Genomic DNA, 21,821 nt, shown 5'->3' with positions numbered 1-21,821 from the left:
GAGAACTTTTAAGATCTATTCTTTTAGGAACTTTCAAATATACAATACAGTATTATTAACTATAGTCCCCATGCTGTACATTATATCCCCAGTACGTATTCATCTTATAAATGGAAGTTTGTACCTTTTCAGTTTTTTTGCCCATTTCATCTACCCTCCACCCCCTCTGGCAAAAACAAGTCTGATCTTTGTCTTCATGGGCTTGTTAGATTCCACATATAAGTGAAACTATACAGTATTTATTTTTCTGCCTGACTTATTTCACTTAGCATAATGCCCTTAAGTTCCATCTAGGTTGTTGCAAATGGCAGGATTTCCTTTTTTTTTTTTTTTTTTTTTTTAATGGTTGAATAGCATTTCATTATATATGACATCTTTAGCCATTCCATAAGTTGATGGATATTTAGGTTGTTTTCATTTCTTGACTATTGTAAGTAATGCTGCAGTAAAAATAGGGGTTTGATATTTCTTTGGGACAATGACTTGGTTATCTTCAGATGTACACCCTGAAGGAAAATTGGGTGATCATATGGTAGTTTTATTTTAAACATTTTGAGGAACCTCCATATTGTTTTCCACAGTGGCTGCACCAATTTACAATCCCACCAGCAGTGCAAGAGAGCTCCCTTTCTCCACTTCCTCTCCAATGCTTGTTTTGTGTTGATTTATTGATAACAGTCATTCTGGCAGGTGTGACGTGCTATCTCATTGTGGTTTTAATTTGCATTTCTCTCATAATTAGTGATGTTGAGCACCTTTTCATGTACCTGTCAGCCATTTGAATATCTTATTTGGAAAAATGTCTACTAGTGAAGCCTTGATACACTACTTTACTTGCCTTTGGCTGGAAGGTGAGAATCATGTCCTTTTATACTGGTCCTACCATAAAGCTTATGGCTAGTATGTACTAAACTTTCTCATCTGAATCTTCTGAGTCTCAGCTTAAGTAGTCTGTGTTGCTGTTCAGTAATCTGTTCTTACACACTTCATTTTCCATTTCCAACTCATCTCACTCAGCATGAAGGTAAACTAGACAGCCATAAAGAAGGAATGCGAAGCCACCATAACCATTCCTTTCTTCTGAATTTTGCCCTTCTATGCCTGAGCAAGACAAAAGAATAAGTTATATAGCTGTTTCCATACATATTATGTAAAATCATATTCATTCAGCCCACATGCCCATCAGTAGATGAGTGGATAAAAAAGTTGTGGCACATTTATACCATGGAATACTATGCAGCTGTAAACAAACAAATAAACAAAAAAAAACGATCTCTTATCCTTTGGGACAGCATGGATGGACCTGGAGAATATTATACTAAGCAAAATAAGCCAGATAAAGAAGACAAATATTACATGATCTCACTTATACATGGAATCTAAAACAAAATAAACTGATGAACAAAATAGACCCAGTGACATAGAAGCATGGAACAGACTGACAAATCTCAGAGGAAAGGAGGGGGCAGGTAGGGAGAGATTAACCAAAGAATTTATATGCATATAATGTATAACCCATGGACACAGACAAATAGTGTGGTGAAGGCCTGGGGTGGGGGGTTGGTGCAGGGTAGAAGGGGTCAATGGGGAAAAAAAGGAGACATCTGCAATGCCTTCAACAATAAAGATAAATTTAAAAAAACAACATTTAATGAGTTAAAAAAACATTTAATGAGTTAACTATATATTGGTCACACAAATTTGTGAAAATATTTGTTTTTATCTGTAACTTCAAATGAGAGAATATTTAGAATCTCCCATTTAGAAATATTAAATAACAATGACTAGCTTACAAGTTTCCTTATCATTTAAGGACAATTGTATTCATAAATGCCACTAATGTTACCTTTAATAACCTGCACATTTCATAAGTGTGAATACAAGCTGCACTATCAACTAAGTTTTCTTCAGCAAATTTAAAAAATGCTAAAAGAATATCTTTAAAACTATGAGAGGGAGACAGGCAGAAAGGGGGTAGGGGGGAGAGAAACAGAAACTCACTGACTTAGAAGGGTTTCATCACATATCATAAAACAACTACTCTATTATAAATATAAAATTGGCTAGAGGAAAAATTGTGTGTCTTACACATTTTTTATATCCCTCATGAAGATACTCAGTAACTTTTCCTCTGAGTTCCTGTACTGACATTTAAAAAATAAAATCAGAAATAAAAAATGTCTGTATATTTTAAAAACCTATCTAATATTTAATATTAAGTATTGAAAGAGCATCTCTCCTTTTAAAAATAAAATAAACTTTCTATAAATGATATAACTCATATACAGAAATTGACCTCTTTGCAGAAAGGCCTACACTGAAATGGGCTGAGTACAGGGTTTTTTGAGCATATTGAAGCTTGCTCAAAATGAACTGACATGTAGACCAATGTTTGTGTGAAGTCTATTGTCAGTGCTAATGTTAAGTGGCCTGCCCCTTCAGCCAGGAAAATGATGCCTTTTAGCAGGTGCTTGATGCAAAATTAAGCAATAAGAACTTGTCTTTGAAAATTAGAAGAGCTAAAGATCTGGTTCTCACTTGACTAAAACTTGTTTATGCTACGAATCTAAAGCAAAATCTAGAAATTCAAAAAACATAAAGGATTTTAAACAGTTGTGCAGATCTGCAAATGGGTCATTTCCCATGTGAGGAATGTAACTTGTGATGTTCTGCATATCTTCTGCTTTTGTATAGATATACACATATATTTAAAAGTTGTATTCTTTTGGTAGTTCTATCACTGACTCAAATATTCATCAGACTTCTGTGTTATATAGAACACTTGTTTCATAGTATTATTTTCAGTTCTTATTATAGCAAATATATCATTTTATGCAATGGTAAAATTACTTTACATTCTCTTCATCATGATAAAGATAAAAATTTTAACAATGAAAAGAATATGGATTTTCATGCAAAATAGAGAAAAAAGTAATTACTTTTATTCTAATTTTTGCCTCTGTAGTCAAGATGGCAGTGTGGGTGCACATGTGGTACAAAATAGTGTCTCTACATCCATTTGGGACACAGAAAATTGAGGAGAAAATAATTTTTAAAAAATGTAGAATTTCCCTAATAAAGCATAATTTATAATAAAAATCTCAGATGAACAAGCACAAAATGAAAATTTTTGGAGAGCAGGAGCTGAAGCACCCAGGGCTCTGAAACTGAAAAGAGGGAGCAGGCCAACTTGTTCAAGTCCCATGAAGCACTAAGTGTGCCCACCATGCTGAGTCACAGAGGCCTATGGCTTTTGTGATATCAGGGGCTTGTTAGACATGACCTGGCGAGGAGAAGAAGCAGAACTACTTGCTCATTCCAGTGGATTTTCCAGTAAAAACTCCATTTGCAACCATGGGGACTGAACTGTGGTTTTCCCATGGTGCAAGGTCCCAGTTTTCTAGTATAAGACCTAGTTCTGAGTTGTGGACTCTCAAGTAAGGACGAGGTAATAATGAAACTGCCCACTATATGGAGGTGAGTTTAGGAAGAGATAAAAACAAACAAACATAACAAACAAAATTTCCTTGGTAAGAAAAACTCATAAGCCCGGATTTAAAAACACATGTGGAAATTCAAGACAATAAAAGATAGCCAGCATACCCCCCCAAATGGGAGGAATTACACTTGAGGAATTAGAAATAATCATTTGTCAAATGGTTTCAATAAAATTAACTTATATATTTTTGAAAGGATAAAAAAGGGCCTAGTATCCAAGTCAATAATAGGAGATTGTAGATAAAAATAAACAATTTTGAAACCAGTATGGATGAATATGGCTAAGAATCCATTAGATATCTTGCAAATAAAATTTACATATGAATTAAATATTGAAAAAAGACTCTAATAATGAGGATAAATAGTAGGTGGGACACAATTGAAATGTTAGTTACTTGAAATGAAAAATAGAACTGGCTAAATTACACAGAATGTTGCGGGAAAGGAAGGAAGAAAGAAAGAAAGAAGAAAAAGAAAGAAAGAAAGAAAGAAAGAAAGAAAGAAAGAAAGAAAGAAAGAAAGAAAGAAAGAAAGAAAGAAAGAAAGAAAGAAAAAGAAAGAAAGGGAATAGATGAAAAATATAAAATAAAAGAGAGGATGAATTGAAACATTGAAATATATTCCTAATAGGATTTCTAGAAGGAGAGAATGAATAAAATATACAACAGACAATAACAGCTTAGAATTTTCTAGAACTGAATAAAGCCATGAGTTCTCAGCCAGAAAAAGCACAAAGTGCTAATCAGGTTAAATTGACACAAAACAGAAGAAAAAAAATCTGCTTGTAAACACATTTTATTGAAGCTTTAAAGTAATATTTTGAAACAATAACATTTTTCTTGCAGTTCTTTTTGCCAGAACAGAGTCTGTCTGCATTATTGTTTCTTTTTTCTATTAAGATCGCCTATTATTGTGATCTCCATTATTTATTAAGTGAAGGAGCAAGTGGTTCAAATAGCCAAAATGTGAATTTTTTTTCCTATCAAGGAGAAACACACTTTGATTTTGCCAGTGGATTAGACATGTTTTCTCTCATAATTGATTTTACGTGTATCCATCAATACTATTAATGCATGTAATACCCAATTAAGTATTTTCTAATTTTTCCCCAAGGTGTGAATATTACTTGCTATTGTGCAGATACTCAAGTATAACTAGTTCATTCAAGACTGTTGATTCCTTCCTGCCTTAACTGTGGTCTAAATTACTATGAACTTACTTAATTGAATATTCCAAGCTATCTTGTCTCCAGGATTTCTGGGAGTAGGTTTCTGACTATTTTGTTTTTCTATTTTATGGAATACTGAGAGGGCTGATATTCAGCTGATAAAAACCTGTGTGATGTACTGGCTAGCATTCCTCTTGATTAGTTGATACTTCAGTGATCTATTGGAACATAATAAACTACCTCAAAATTTAGTGACATAAAATTATGACATTTATCTTCTTCATGAACCTGAAGTTTGGGGAAGGCTTAACGAAGCCAACTTGTCTCTGCTTCACTGGGGGTCAGCTGTTGTGGCTCCAATACTGGGGGCTAGAATTATCTAAAGGCTCACTTAGATGTCTGGTGGTTGATACTGACTATTGGCTGGGTTCTCTGCTGGGGCTGAGGTCAGAATACCTATACTTGACCTTTCCATGTGGTTGCTTGGTTTCCTCACAGTATAGTGGCTAGGTTCCAAGGGTGAAAGATAAGAAGCCAGGTGGAAGCTGTATTGTCTTTGTCACCTAGCCTTGAAGTCATTTTTACCTCATTCTGTTCATTAGAAGTGAGTCACCAAGGTATCAAGGAGAAGTGGGCTGAGACATAAGAACCAGCATCTCTGAAAAGTAGAATTTTTTAATAGTGAACAGCCCTGGGATCATTTTGTATGGCCCAGACCCTGAGCCAGTCCAAAGAACAGAAATGTCTTTCTAGTATATTTGTTGTTAATTCTTTTACATCATACCTTAGCCTGCGAACTATCATAGCACATGGCTCTCTCCATTTCAGTGTGCTGGTCCTCCCTTAGGGTTGTCAGAGCTTTAACTCTTCATGTTTTGCCACTAATTGAGAACCCTGACAAGTATTCTAATATATTTACCTTTGTGGTTTCTTAGTTTTATAACAGTAATAATATATTCATGCTAACAAATGATTATTATGTTAAGAGCATAAAATGTACTCCTTGAGAATATAATACTGTGGTTGGAAGATTCTTTAAAAGGAAAGGGATAGTACACATAAAATTTAATACAACCAACCAATGTGAAAGGAAAGCTTTGTGCTTGGTATTATAATGTTTTCCTTCTGACTGTCATTGGGTATTTGGAAGTATTTGATAGTATTACTAGTTATTTGTGGTGATACTGCTTGAATTTTTCAGAAAATGCCATGGTGTATATATACTTGCATATACATATGTGATGAATTTTATCAGACCTATTTATGGCCTCAGATACTGTGCAATAAAAAAGCTTCCCTCTATTGAAAAGAACTTTGCCTTAAAAGTAAAAGCCAGTTGTCTTTAGAAGGTTATCAGCCATTGTCTTCAAACATCATGCAGAGATTTTTGGTAGCACATTTGTAACCACAGTGCCTTGGCTGTGAAGTATATTGTAAAGCATAGGTAATTATGTACTAGGTAAATGAAATTTTTGAGTGGCTTATTTTTAAAAAATTAGAATAGATTCAAGGGTTTTTTTTAAACCAATATTGACTTGCATTCCAACTTGCTTTCTTGGTGGAAGAGAGTAGGTGCAACTATGACTGAATCACTCCCATGAGAGTGTATCCCACAGACACAGGTCATCCATCATGTGCATATTGAAAAATTCTGGTTAATTTAGCACTTTGTGTTAATCTTGGCAGTTTGCTTGTGTCCACTTTTGAAAAATCTCAAGATAAAAATGACTGAACACATCCCAAAGTGGTGAAAACTGTATTAGATCACTTCTAGAAAAGGTCTCACTTTTCTGTACTAGGAGAGGACAAAGTACCCAAGAATGATATTAGTTTGTCCTTTCTGCCTTAGGGAGTTGTTTGATTCTAGTGTGTGAAAGTGCTGCATAGGTCAGTAGGGGAGGAGGGGAGAAGGTGAGTGCATTAGGAAAAGGAATGTAGTAGTAGGGATGCAGGGCCTAGGGTGTGAAAGAACTTTTGGGGAAGTGTGATGCAGATAAAAGAGTCACGGCTGTGTGAAGGGAGAGGGAGTAAGGGATTGCTTCAGAGATATAAGTGGAGTATGTGCTACAGAGGAGGGCATTGTAAAAACTTGAAATCCAAGGAAAAAAGGCCAATTATCATTATTTTGGCATTTAAGAGATTCTGTCTGGCACTGCTGAAATCACAGTCAGCCAAAGAAAACTGAATGGTATCATATTGAAATAGAAATATCAAGATATATCAAGATATCAAGATTGAATTGAATGAACAATTAGATTATTTAAAGTTTGGAGAATGAACATGATTACTCAGTAAGCATTTTTCTGTAGTTTCTTGTGCAGTCTGCAGAATTTGTAACATTTGGACAGGTTCAGCTTGTGTTCTCTAGCATGCTCCACTGCCTGTTAATAGCCCAAGTTTCACTTACTACTCTTTGTATGTCTGTCTTCCTGTCTTCCTGCATGACCACATCTACCCCACTAACTTCTACATTCCAAGTATACTGCCAGACAAAAAGTCAGTGCTAACTAAATGTTGGCAAAAGAAGAAGTATAAATATAGAGAAAAGGCCACACAGCATCTCAAACCAGATGGACCTGAATTTGAATTCTACTTACTTATCAGATATCTAACTTGAGCCAGTCACATTAATTTGATTTTCAGTTTCTTTGCCTGTAAAATGAGGGTAACAATATATGCTTCATAAAGATGTTATTAAAATTAAAGACAATACTTGTAAATTACTTTATTCACTGTCTGGCTCTTAATAGATTTTCAATTAATCTTTTATTATTTGTAATGATAATATTAAAGTCACCTTTTCCTGGTTTCTGCTGGATTGGTTAGAGGAGATGACTGCAGTGAAAAAGCCATAGAGATTCAGCATCACTGTGGTTGAATAAGTATGTGAGGATGTGAAGGCTATCCTCAAGATGCTTGCTAAAATCTTGATTTCAGAAGACTATGAAACAATGCTTACACCTACTTAATGAACCCTTCCTTTAAACTTCTGTTTGCTGTCATTTTCTATTAAACCCAGTAAGTCAGAAAATCAAGCAATTAAACCAAAAAAGCTAAAACTAACCTTGGGAAGCAAAATATTTACACATGGCTTCCATAAGCATGATATGTGTTTATACCTTTAGTATGTTTTGATTTGTATATTCTACCACCTCTAGCAGCTGGGATCCTTATCCTGGACATATTTTGTTTGCTCTTTATTGTATCTAACGACTCTCAGAGTCCACCAATAAATATCCTAGACTCAGTGTAGATGCATGCATGGATAATTTAGCAAGCATTCTTATCTATAATTCTGTGTTGTTGCTTGGCTGCTGTATCAGTAGACTAGAAGACTCAGCTACAGCTGTCCTCAGAGGCTATCTATAAAAGTGCAGGTGTTCAGCATTAGCAAATAGTTCTTATTATATGAATTGACTTTTGGCAACTAGTAACAATGTTTTCTGAGATTGAAAAATTATTTTCTACCTTAAACAGTGGTTTCACATTACTGGAATGCTAAATTAAACACACACACATGTGCGCGCGCACACACACACACACTCAAAACAAAATTCTTTTCATCAAGTAGTACTGAAATTGTTTTTGTTGGTTGTATACATTTCATGATTTGTATATTTTATAGTAGAATTTAAGCCTTTCTTTTTAACGATTGTGGTTAGGTTTAGTTCCTTTGCCAAATGAAGTAGACTATGAAGAATTAGGAAGGGTAATGCAACCTGGGATTCTGTTCCTGGTAAAGGGGACGAGGGCCTGGCCAGATGCCAAGGAAGGACCTCGGGCTGGAGATGTTTTCAAGGATTTAAAAATATTAGGACATTTTTGTGTTCTACTATTGGAGACTTGGTTTTGCTTCACCAGATATTAGCAGATCACCTTTTATCTCTTTTTACAGGGAGTTCAAATGCCCTTTGTGATGTAACTCTTACCTTTCCTCCACTTTAACCTGAAGGTCATGACTGGGCAGAATTTGAGGACCTTGTTTAAAATGATTAATGGGGAATTGAGAAGTCCTCTCTCTGCAGTCCCTCCATTTCTTATATACATATCTATTGATTAAAGCAGAGGATGACTTATATGTCTTGGTATCTGTTAACTTCTAGGTCAAAAATACAAGACTAGAAATGTAAAGTACAGTACAGGGCAGATCACTTGTAAAGGGTTAGCAAAGCCTGTATCCAATATTTCAGCTCTTCACTGGTTGCTTGGGAATTTATTGAGACAACAAAGAAACGAATTTAGCTAAAATATGTGACAAGACAGTGCTATTGGTGGCGTGGTGTTGTGGGACTCTAACTGAATTGAACTTAAGGCTGGTTCTGTTAAATACTTTTCCTTACTTTGGCAACACATCACTGACTTTTTAGAATCTTTACTAGGCAAGTAAGCCTTGATATTGAGGAAACCCAAATAAACCAATGTCAATTATCTGAACTAAGCTCTACCTTAGCAGACAGCCCATGGCAGGATAATTCAGAAATGTTCCATGTGTTAAGGTTTCCCCTTTATCATCTTACCTTCTCTCTCCTTCAGGTCTTTGCAGTAGAGTACATTTCAGGTTTTTGTTCAGCATATGAAAGGCTCAGTTTCAAAGGCTTGGGTTTTCACATCCATGTCAGTATCACAGATTGAAATATGACACGGGTACCTGGCTGCATACTTTCTTTAAACCTGAGCCAGTGTACTGCAAAATGTTAGGGGAGGCACTCTTTCATCTCACACTTTAAAGTGAAAGGTTTGTTGATGTAACCTAATTTCTAGTCTGCAGAGGTCACCCTGTAATGTAGCACAATGATGATAAGCCCATCAGTGCTGTTTGATGTTTGAATTTCCCTTCCCCTGTTTTTTTACCCCCACTTTGTTTTGTAAAGTAAGTTTAGTAATAGTGATATCCTGGCTTGCCAACATGTGACAATATGATTTCCCCTGACACACAGAATGGCTTTTAAACCATGTGTGTGCTTTGCAGGGATCATATCTGGATATAATTATGAGAAGGATAATAGAAATAAGTATGTTGTTACATACATTTGATAATGTTTTGGGGAAGGATAAATGATCAAATGCAGAGATACTAAGCTTTGGTTGCTCGCTCTCCTGTGAATTCTGACAATAGTGAAAGTTGTTCTGTATTATAAGCATTTGGCATTCAGTATTGAATCAGTTGGTGATCTCAGTGCACTCTCTGTAGGATGCAGGTGTGTGGGCATAAAGTGAGGGTGGGGAGAAGAAGGGAAATGTATAGCAACCAGCATTATGGAGAGGGAGGCCATGAGATAATGTCTATGACATGCTCATTTGCCCTTAATAGTCCTATGTAACCTAAAATCTAAGGCCACACCATTGTTTTTGGTCCGTGTTCTAATTTAAGAAGCAAAATCAGAGATCAATCTGGACCAAAGCATATTTTCTAGAATACTAGAGTGTCCAAATTGGTTGGAAATCAGTCAGGCTAGTGAAATACAGGTTGACATGTAAAAGAGCCAATATTTGGCCTTTTATGATTTAAAAAGCATATGACCCAATGTTTTCATTTCATTTGATTTCATATTATTCAAACTAATTCTGTCTTCAATAGCCAAATCAGTTTTACCCTTCTGGTTTAAAAACACCCCCTTCACCATCCGTTTCTTGTGAAAAGTTAGGGTTGTAGTGAGAGCAGTACATTCTGACTAGAAGCTGCCAAACATTGTGACAAACATGCTTTATCTTTGTTGACTGGTTCCTTCTGAAAAAGAGAGACAGAAAGACACCTTATTCAAAATATAGTGCTGGAGGTCACCATAGGAGCTGTACTAGTTTGTCCCTTTTTCTTCAGTTAAATTATCCTGATAATAACTATTTACTCTTTTGTAAAGCTCTGAATCAGCTGGAGTGGCAGTTACTGGATTCACAGTCCTTCCTGGTGATGCTTCTCAGTGTGAGCTCCTGGCTAGATGCAGCCTCTTCAAAGACCTATGGACAATACTAAATGGGCTATATGGTAGTAGAAAAAGAATTGAGACCAGCATTAATATAGGTCCCTTTCAAGTGAGTTGAAACTCTCTGTGTTGCTTTCGAGCCCTTGTCACCATGATGGATTCTAGTATCCCCGTCTCCACCACTGACTCAGCTGCACAATTTGGGCAATCACCTAACTTCTCTGGTTAGCACGGTTGCAGCACAGTAGGACCATTTCAGAGGTTTGGAAATTACAGTGTGAAGTCCTAGGGTTCTTCAGAGTTGCCTTAGGGTGGCTGCTAGGGTCAAGCCTGGGCTTTCCACACTTCTTACCTTTTGTTCCTTTCAGCCAGAACAGTTCTGTCATTTGTGTTTTATATTTGAAGAAAGAGTTCAACAACTAAAAGGAAAAAAAAAAAAAGAATATCATTGGACTAGATGATATTTAGGCCTTCTTCTAGCTCATTGAGAAATTAGAGTTCTTCCTCTAAATATCAAAATGTGTAATCTGACAGCATATGTCTATACAAAGGAGACTAATTTTTTTCCCCATGCATCCCTACTGAGTCCCATAAAATAGAAACATCTGTCATTCTGGAAATATTGGGAAAGGAGGAAACTTATAAGCCTTCCTTCCAGCCCCCTCCCCCAAAAAAGGGATTGCCTAATTGAAGAAAAGTAACTGACATTGCTGGCTTAACCCCCTCTGAGTTTTCTTATCAGCCCATTTTGCCTGCAGGCAGGACATATTCTTTCCTCTTTGTGGTACTAGCATAGGGTAGGCTGTGCCTCTGCCTCAGGGAAAACCTACATTGTGGGATGGGTGTAGGGGAGTGAGAAGCCTGATTGTGACCTCAGGTACTAGCCACATTCTCTGATCCAGCTTTACTAGTAATAAAGCCAATAAATTGATCCCTATGTGACTTCTGCATCTATTTCTCAATAAGTTCTGAAACTGTAGGACTGAGGAGAGATGGAGAAAGTTTCTTTGGAGAAACTCCAACAAACTAAATCTTTATTCCTTGGCTGTTTATTCCTGATTTTCCCAGTCTAGAGAAGACCCCCTCTGCAGACCTTTTGACCTGTATAACACTGCCTTTCATATCTAGACTAAGACCCTGTCCTATTACACATCTCTTCCCCCCTTACTGCCTCTCTTGCCCTGGGCTGTGCCCACAGCTGGTGCACAATGATTGCTCACTGGATTAATGAGCCACTGTCACTACTGATTACACTCTTCTGTCCTGGTACTGAGATTTTCCTTACCTTGCCTCTGCAGTGCAATTTAATTCATGAACTACCATAGGTAGATCTGTTTTTCACAGAAAAGCTTTCATCTTCCTTTTTTCTTCTTTTTTAAAAACAGTCTAGAGCCATGTTTGTCAATACTAAGAAACCACAGAAGGAGTTCAGTTCTAGTTGACAAGAGCAGGCAGCTCAACCACAGCTTTTTGTGCTTAGACATTTCCAACCCTTTAATCTCAGGATCCTTTTTTGTGTTCCCTCAGAAGCACAGTGCCTGCTAGATGTCAGGGAACATTGCAGTCTGGCATAAAGTTTGCAACTCCAAGAAGATGCCCCTGGCATGGCCCTATTTAGGTCAGACTTTATGTGGCGCTTGCCTTCCTCAGACTGGTTCAGGGTGTCTAGCAGAGTCCCATTGTAAGATATCTGCTCCTCTGCACTTGGGTCCAAGAGGAAGGCAGACCTTAGTTTTTCTTCAACTGCATGATTGCTGTGTTTCTGTCTCAACCTTTCTCCAGTACTCAAAGTATGATAAATTTCAAAATGCTTCTCCTGCCCTTTCCCACCTCCTGCCACCTACTAGCATTCCATTATGGTTGGCTTGCAAAATGTACTACAGCTGACTGAGTCAGGGGAGGCAGGGCTTTTAATCCATTGGAGCAGATGTAAGTCAACATTGATCTTGTGGTGGGCATTTAGACAGACATGAGCAGAGCAAGGACAATGGGCCAGGTACAGAAGGTCACCAGGGTGGAAAGCTCTGGATGCTTAGCAAAGGACAATTGTAGGGTGGGACCTCACCCCCAGGGTGGCCTTTCTTCCTCTTGCCTATCACTGGTCATGTGGTTTGGAACCCCTGACCTTTTCTCCCTAGAGATGACATCTAGGCCACAGTTGTATTTCAGTTCCAGGCCCAGAAAAGCAACAAAACCAGCTACATCTGGCCTCAGCACCTGTAGCTTGACAGGGCAAGGCAGGAACATATAGGAACTAATATCAGGGCCTCAGCACCCTCTGTGGCTGTTTCACTGGTGCCCGGACAATTTACTGAAAGTCTATAACCTTAAATCATTACAATTCAAGGCACTCAAAGGATAGCAAAAAATACCTGGAAATATATTAGACTTACCTATTTGGTAGGGGAGGAGCAGAAACAACTATCCAATTCCCATTTGGTCATTTTATGACCTCTGTGCCTTATGTATCATAAAGTTATACTGTATTTTGGAGGAACACATTCAGTCAGAATATATGATATGTGGAATATTTAGAAGGCACCACTTCTACTCCTACTAATACTATCAGGCACACCACATGAAATTGCTGGCCAAATTTTAGATAAAAAGCAGTTGACCTATTGTTTTTGTTGAATATATGAGCAAAAAATTTCCTAAAACAATATTCTGAGGTGGGCCCTATTATACACTTCCAGCTTACAGATTAGGACACTGAAACACATAGAAGTTAGGTCACTTGTCCAAGTTTATGCAGCCAGAAAGTAACAGATCTTGACTGTAAATTCAGGTTATTGGTGTGCGATCTCAACATTACATATAAACTTACAACTACCCCACATCCCATACATTCCTCAAGCTTTATTAAATTCCTTTAATAAACACACAAGCATATCCACAACTCTTAAAAGGTAAGTATGAAAAACACACCTTATTTTTATTGTTATAAAACAGACTGTGAATGTCTAAAAAAATCATTTTAACTGTAAGAAAATATTGAAAGTACAGCAAATTGTGAAGAGAATAAAAATCACCTCTAATCCTACTAACCAATGTTAACCACTATTACTATTTTAGTGTATTTTCTCTAAGACTTTTTTCTATGTATATGTGTGTATAGATTATTTGAGGTCATTATATCATTTTATGTATTTAACTATCTATATTTCAATATTTTTACTTTATATCATATTACTAGAGAATTGAATTTATCTGTCGCTAGTGGGAGTGGAGTTATTAGGGAACCACTGGAATAAGCATTTCCAGAGGTCCCCCTGGGAGGATGAGATGTGGTAAAATGCTTTATTTTTGTGGAGTTACATTCCTTGGGTTCCAAAATCCCATTTCCCTTAATCCAATCCTGAAAAAGGTGCAGCTGGGGCTTTAGCAGAACTAAAAACAAAGCCAGTGTCCAGAGTTTCTGTTCCACAGTGGAGATGGGTCTGATGTAGTACCAGGCTAGTTAAAGTCCATTAGTTTATTGTGTGGAGTCCACATGGACATGACCCATGAGGGCGAGTACAGAGCATGCAAGCCCCTTGAGCCAGGAAACAGGTGTAAGCAGCAAGAATGAAAGAGAGAGAGAGACAGAGACAGAGAGAGAGAGAGAGAGGAAACTTTCTTTGTTCAGGAGTTAAGTATCTCAGATTTTGCACCCTTGCAATGTCCATGCCTATTCTGGCCACTGACTCACTCCCAGGTGTGACTGATAGGTCACCCAGACCTTACTGGGCATGCATCTATTGTCCAGTGCCTTCCCCCATCAATCTGCAGGGAACAGACTTGGAAAACGTTAACTCTAGCTTCCCGGCAAAGCTGTATAAATGCCATGCCTGTATTATCCAGTCTTCCCTTTACTCCTTTCCTGTTAATAATAACCAGGTTATTAGTGGTATCAATATCACTAATATTTTCTCACATATTATTTATTCAGAATCTGATTTTTAATAAGTTTTGGATATTTGATTATATAGATGTATGCTAACTTGACTGTTTCCTTTTTGTCACATATTTAAATAGTTTCTGATTATTTTTAAGTGTGCTTTTGTAAATAGTACTTCACTGTTATGGAACAGTGTCTGTCCCCTAAACGATGTGTTGATGCCCTAATCCCTGATACCTGTGAATGTGACCTTAATTGGAAATAGGGTCTTTGCAGATATAATCAGGTTAAGATAAGGTCATACAGGATTTGGGTTGGTCTTAATTCCAGTGACTGGTGTCCTTATAAGGAGAGAGAGATTTAGAAACAGTCACTGACACAGAGGAAAGATCGCTCGTGAGGATGGAGGCAGGGCTGGAGTGATGCAACTATAAGTGAAGGAACGCCAAAGATTGCAGACAAGAAACAGGAAAGGAAGGATTCTTTCACAAGCTTGCTGACACCTTTCTGGCCTCCAGAACTGTGAAAAAATAAATTTCTGTTGTGACAATTTGTTACAGCAGCCTTAGGAAACTAATAAATTTGTCAAATGACTTTAACTTGTTTAACGTTTTCTATATGCTTCTTTGTGTCCCTCCCACCCCCTTTTTTGTTTTGGTCTTTTCAGCTGCATATATCTTCTTCAGTGTCTTGAAATATGTTTATCACCTTTAAATTTTTCAAAACCGTTCTTTGACCTATATTTTTCTAATTGTCAGAATTAAGATTGAAACAGCAAGACTTAAGTTGCTTATACTTGACATTAAGATTTCAGCAAATTTACTTTTCCCTCTTTTCTACTTTTAGCTCTTAAAATATAGTTTTGATAATACTTCACATTTATTGAGTAGGTACCATGTTAGTATGCTAGTGCTTACATGTAATAGTGTATTTCTACTTTACGGAGACTAAAACATTGAAAGGTTATGGAACTTGCCCAAGTTTAGTAGGTAACCTTGGTGGAGCTATCACTCAAGCAAGGGTCCTTTTATTTCAAGAGCTGTGTTCTCCACCACTGTACTATCAGGGCTTCCAAATAAATTCTGGGATTTTAGACCTAATTATTATTAGATTGTGATGTTTTACGTTAATTATATCTTTTATTTTTAATATTTTTTTTAGAAATTTAACTTTAGTGTTAAAGATAAATTGATGGGTTAACTGATTGATAAGCTAATTTGTACATTTGTGTAGTCCATGATCAGAGACTTGATAGAGTTTAGTATATGTATCAAGTGTTTGCAATTCTTTTTTTACCAAGCATTTGCTCAGATTTGAGGTAAATCTTATCTCAAGACCAAGACCAATTTTCAGTTATTTAAAAATAGGCCATATGGTAGAAATTTCAAGATACCACATGATCCAAAGGGCAGTGAAATAATTACTTTTTATTCCCTTATTTTTCACTTAGTATTAACATGTTATATGTTGGTTACCTATTGCTGCATAATAAATTATTCCAACACTTAGTGGCTTAAAACAACACATATTTATTATCTCCAAATGTTTCATCAGGAATCTGGGCATGGGTTAACTGAATGGCTCACAAGACTACAATTCACAAATGCAGCTGGGGCTGCATTCTCATCTGAAGGCTGGATTTGTGGGCAGGGTTCATTTCCTCCTAATTTGTTGGACTGAGGGCATCTGTTCCTCACAGGAACTTGGCTAGAGCTGCCTTTCCCAGTTCCTTGCCTGTGGGCCTCTCCACAGGGCAGGTTAAAACATGGCAGCAGGATTCCTCAGGGTGAGGGGGAGAATGAGAGTGCCCAAGAGAGGAGCCACAGTCTTTTTGTAACATAACCTTGAAAATACCATTCTGTTACCTATACTACATGATATTTGCTAGAAGGGACAACTAAATTCAATCCACACTCAAGGAGTGGGGATTAAATAAAAGTACGAATACAAGGAGATAGGAATTATTGGAGGCCATTTTAGAGGCTGCCAGCCACATCATAGTTTTAACCCTCTGCTGATGAGGTAACTTTTTTTTTTAAATAAGATGACATTTTACATCACACTTCAGAGCAAGTTTGAATCATCTGAGATCTTTTAAAAGAAACTGACCTGAGGGTTTGGACTTCTACTGGGCATATGCTTCTGAGGCAAATGTTCTGCTTACTCTTATATTGTGCTTTAGGCACATAGACACCTTTTAACCAAAATTCAGCAATATTTAATCTGCCTATACTTGACATTATGATTTCAGCAAATTTACTCTTCCCTCTCTTCTACTTTTAGCTCTTAAAATATAGTATTGATAATACCTCACATTTATTGAGTAGGTACCATGTTAGTATGCTGGTGTTTACATGTAATAGTGTATTTCTACTTTACGAAGGAGACTAAATTGTTCCTTCATTGTCATTTTGTATTTAATGTGGCAAAGGATATTTCTAAAAGTGACCAAAATTTGTTGCTTTACATTCCTGAACTTGGAGAATTGTTTCACTTATTTTTGTACTTTAATCAGGATATGCCCAGGCATGCCTTTTTTCATTGGTTTTATGTGAACTATAAGCTGTCAATCATTGCAATCTGCTTACACAGGCATTTCTTCATCCAAGGAAACCTTTTCTTCTTATAGCTTTGATTATTGCTACTTTTGTTTTATTTTATTCTTTTCTTCAGATATACCTCTCAGACTTAAACTTGGTAGCTCTTATTTCCTTCTTCCTACTTAGTTTTCTCTTTGTTCCAAAAAAAATTATATGCCCACAACCACATGATTGATTTGGGTTATTATGTCATTGATTCTGCTATTCCTTCAATGCAGATTTTGGATTGAGCAAAAAAGAAAAAAGAGAGAGAGTAAGAACTCATGGACAGAGACAACAGTGTGGTGACTCCAGGGAAAGGGAAGGGGAGGGGAAAGAGGGTGTAGGGGCATAAATGGTGATGGGGGAAAAAAAAAAAAAAAGATTTCAAGTCTAATAATGTGGCTTTAGTGTCCTTGCAATATTTTTTTCATTTTATTAGCACCCTTTTAATTTCATCGTTTTACCTTTTACCTTCAGCCTGTCTTTTCCATAAGATTATTTGTTCCTATTCATAGTTGCCTTATTTTCTTGTCCTTTATTGAGGAAACCAAGCATTTTCTTAAAATTCTTCTCAGTCCCTATCTCTTTTACTGCAAACTATTTTCTCATTTTTGGTTTTATTTTCATGTTCTTCAAACAAGGTTTCAGACTCAGTATTTTGAAATAAATAAGACAACTAGTTTATACTTTATATACCCTGAAATTGAGTTGCTTTCTTTTCTAAAATTAAATTTATTGATGCAACATTGGTTAATAACTTTATATACATTTCAGGTATACAATTGTAATACATCATCTGTATCTTGCATTGTGTGCTCACCACCCAAAGTCCAGTCTCTTTCATCACCGTATATTTGACCCCCTTTACCCACCTCACCTTCCCCCTACCCTCCTTCCCCTCTGGTAACCACCACACTGTTATCTGTGCCTATGAGTTTGCTTGGTTTATTTTCTAGTTTCTGTTTTAGACCCACATACAAGTGAAATCATATGTTTTTTGTCCTTTTCCATCTTACTTATTTAACTTAGCATGGTACTCTCAAGATCCATCCATGTTGTCACAAATGGCAATATTTCATCAATTTTTATGGCTGAGTAGTAGTCCATTGGATATACTACTTTATCCAATCTTCTTTATCCATCATCTTCTTTATCTAATTATCAGTCAAAGGACACTTAAGTTGTTTCTATGTGTTGGACATTGTGGGTAATGCTGCAATGAACATATGGGTACATGTATATTTACAAATAAGCGTTTTCAAGTTTTTCAGGTATATACCAGAAGAAGGATTGCTGGGTCATATGGGTAGTTCTATTCTTAATTGTTTGAGGGACCTTTGTACTGTTTTCCATAGTGGCTGTACCAGTCTGCATTCCCACCAGCAGTGTACCAGGGTTTCTTTCTCCATACCTCTCCAATACTTATTTATTGTCTTATTGATAATAGCTATTCTAACATGTGAAAGGTGGTATTTCATTTCACTTTGGTTTGCATTTTCCTTATTGCTAGTGAAGTTGAACACCTTTTTATATATTTTTTGGCCACCTGTATGTCTTCTTGGGAAAAGTATCTATTCAGGTTTTCTGCCCATTTTTTAATTGAATTGCTTTTGTTGTTGTTGAGCTGCATGAGTTCTTGATATATTTTGGGTATTAGCCCTTTATCAGTGGTATTGTTTGCAAATATCTTCTCCATTCTGTTGAATGCCTTTTTGTTTTGTTGATGGTTTGTTTTGCCTTGCAGAAGCTTTTTAGTTCTATGTAATCCCATTCATTAATTTTTGCTTTTACCTCCCTTGTCTTTGAGGTCAAGGTCACAAAAAAACACTCTAAGACCAAGATTCATAAATTTAATACCTTTGTTTTCTTCTATGTACTTTATTATTTTAGTTCTTATATTCAAGTCTTTAATCAATTTTGAGTTTCTTTTTATGTATAGTGTCAGATAGCAGTCTAGTTTCATTCTTTTGCATGTGACTTTCCAGTTTCCCCAGCACCATTTATCGAAGAGGCTTAGGATGGAAGCTGACTCTTGAATGGACATTCCCTGAGTGTATTTAAAAATCAAAATTCAGTTACCCATCTCCTTTTTTCTGCCTTTCAGTTCCCACTCCATTGTCTTCTAGGATTGCTTATGGTTTAAACAAACAGAATAATCTGGGAGTTGCCTGTTCAGTTGCATGGATTCCTAATGCTGGCCCAGGTAGGCTATAAATCTCTTAGGAAACTGTTTACCCCTTTGGGTGTCTCACCTTTAACTTCTGAGAAAGAGGTTCACCCCATTCACTGGACTGTTTCACATGAGCTTTAGTAAGTAGCAGAAAAGTAGTACTATTTTTCTTTCCTGAATTTTAAAATTAGTTTCTGTGGAAAGGATTTAGTTGTTGCTAACAGTATTACAGAGTCCTGTGTGACACAGTAGATAGTACATATCACCCGTTAAGAAACAACGATCTTGCTTTCCTCCTGGAGACATATGGTTACAACCACAACAATTACAAAAAGTACTAAAAGGATGTTTTGCACACACAGAAAAAATTCAAGGGGATTAGATTAAATAATGTATTACTGACTTTTCATTGAAGGATCAATATCTCATAAACACTGAATAGCATTGAGCTGGTTTTTTAAAAATGATGTTCAGTTAAGATACTAGTTACTTTAGCAGCAGAGGGATGGGCAGAGTATACTAGGGAGTGAGAAGTATAGTCTTTTACTGTTGTCATTTCTGAGAATAAATAATATAAGAAGAGCTCAGGCAGAAATAATATTTCTAATTGCAGCACAACTCACAAGCTTGCACATCCTATAAGGAGAAAGCTCCTTGTTAGCTGCCAAAATCTGCCATCCAATCTGTCATATAGTTATTACATTTTGATGTGCCCTTGACAAGCTTTAGCACACAAAAACTCAACACCTCCTTCTGAACCCTTCCAGTACCAAAAAGATCATAGAGGGCTGACAAAGGCCTGTGCTTGGCTCTTTATTATTCACATAGCTGGAATGTTTATAAACAGAACAGAATGTAAGGAGAGCAAATGCTTAACCACATCAAGAAGCTCCCTATCTTGCATGCCATTTTAATATTAACTCTATCTTGTCCTATACTTTGTGTTTCACACAAAGACCCAAACTGGGTGCCTGAAAACTGTCCTTAGGGTTTTAAAAGTGACGGCAAACAACTCTCGATAATTCTGATGCATTGTTCTACCACTTTGGGCTGTAGCATGTGGTGTTTTTACAATCATCTTTAGATGTCACCCTGATCTCCTTGGACCCAGCAACAGCCATTCTTGGTCCCCTAACCTATCCTCACAGGTTTATTCCTGCACCCAGACTCAAGTGGGGAAAATAGAAAGGATTTAATATTACTATTAATTTCATGAATTGTGTTATAAACCTCAGAAATATTTAAGGGAAAGGCAATAAAGACAAACAGTGCCACTGTGTCTTTGTGAATATAATTATACCCTCCCTTCCCTTTTTTCCACTCACTGGTGTTAATGTGACGTAAATGTTCTGGCTAAATTTCATTTGAAAAGCCATAACCTGCTCCCTGGGAATAAAATGTTGCTTTCAGTATCATTCTTAGCTACACTAAACTTTTTCAGTGCAAAGCAGAATTCTCTCCTATAGTCTAGGCACAGCATTAGTTTGCAAACTTGTCCATTGGTAACCCTGGATGCTAGAAAGAAATTGATTACAAAGGCAATGACACACTGTGGTCCAGGATTTAGTCTAATCCCAGGTCCTTGATTTTTGAATCAAGATGATTATAATATGCTACTATTGACTATTGTTGGTGGGGCTGGGAGGGGGGCAGTGGTAAAATCATAAAGGTACAATTTGGTACAATCATAAAAATATATTTCATGAAATGCCATTAACTATAATGATAAACTTTTCTGAGATATCCAAAGGAGAGTACTTTCAAACCCATATATATGTTTAATCTCTTTTGCTACACTGTTATTAGAGAAAATGGGGGATCCTCTTTCCCAGTGGGTGCTGCTGGAGGTGGAGTTCTTATGATATCCAGAGAAAATTAATTTTCTGAGACTGACACAGGAGAATGAGTGATTTTTATTTGCATGGAATTACATCCCTGGGTTTCCAAATACCTATTTCCCTTAGTCCAGTCATAGAAGAAGTGTAGCTGGGGTTTCAGTAAAGCTAGAAGCAGAGTCAGAGTCCAGAGTTTCCATTCTATGTTGCAGCTAGGTCCAGTACAGCATCACGTTAGTTAAAGACCATTAGTCCATTGTGTGTAGGGGTCCACATGGCCGTAGGCCACATGGGAGAATGCAGTAGAGTGTGCCTCAAACAACAAGAGTCCCAAAGTTCCCAAAAGCACAACAGGGCAAAGTCCTTTTTTCAAGGGATAGAATATCCCAAATCTTCATGTGCTTGCAGTGGCCACTCCCATCCTGGCCAATGACCTCTGTTCCCAAGTGTGACTGATGGGCAAGCACCTTTGTTAATCCTCCCAATTTTACTGGGCATGTGTCTATTATCCCTTTGTCCAGTCCCCTTCCCCCAGTGTTTTGCAGGGAATAGGCCTATAATGCCTAGCCTTCCCTTTGCTCCTTTCCTATTATTAATAACTAGGTTAACTGCAATAGTATCAATACCACTGACATTATAAGTTGTAGGATACATAAGCTTCCTGTCTCATTATATTTGCCAAAAATATATTGCTTTTAGAAGAATAGACTGAAGAAAGAAAGGGAGAGCCAGAGAATTAACATTTGTGGAATGCTTTGTCTCCTAAT

The 21,821-nt window shown here is 36.9% G+C and overlaps 1 protein-coding gene across 6 annotated transcripts in view; it reads left to right on the top strand.

The window, feature by feature from the left end:
• SUGCT (succinyl-CoA:glutarate-CoA transferase) overlaps positions 1-21,821 on the top strand; it is an 844,228-nt gene that overhangs the window by 616,341 nt on the left and 206,066 nt on the right. The window lies entirely within an intron of this gene.

Source organism: Miniopterus schreibersii (assembly GCF_964146895.1).
Source record: "Miniopterus schreibersii genome assembly, chromosome: 9".
In the NCBI taxonomy this organism is placed as follows: Eukaryota; Metazoa; Chordata; class Mammalia; order Chiroptera; family Miniopteridae; genus Miniopterus; species Miniopterus schreibersii.
Note: the sequence above shows the minus strand (reverse complement) of the source record. Positions and strands in the feature narration are given on the sequence as shown.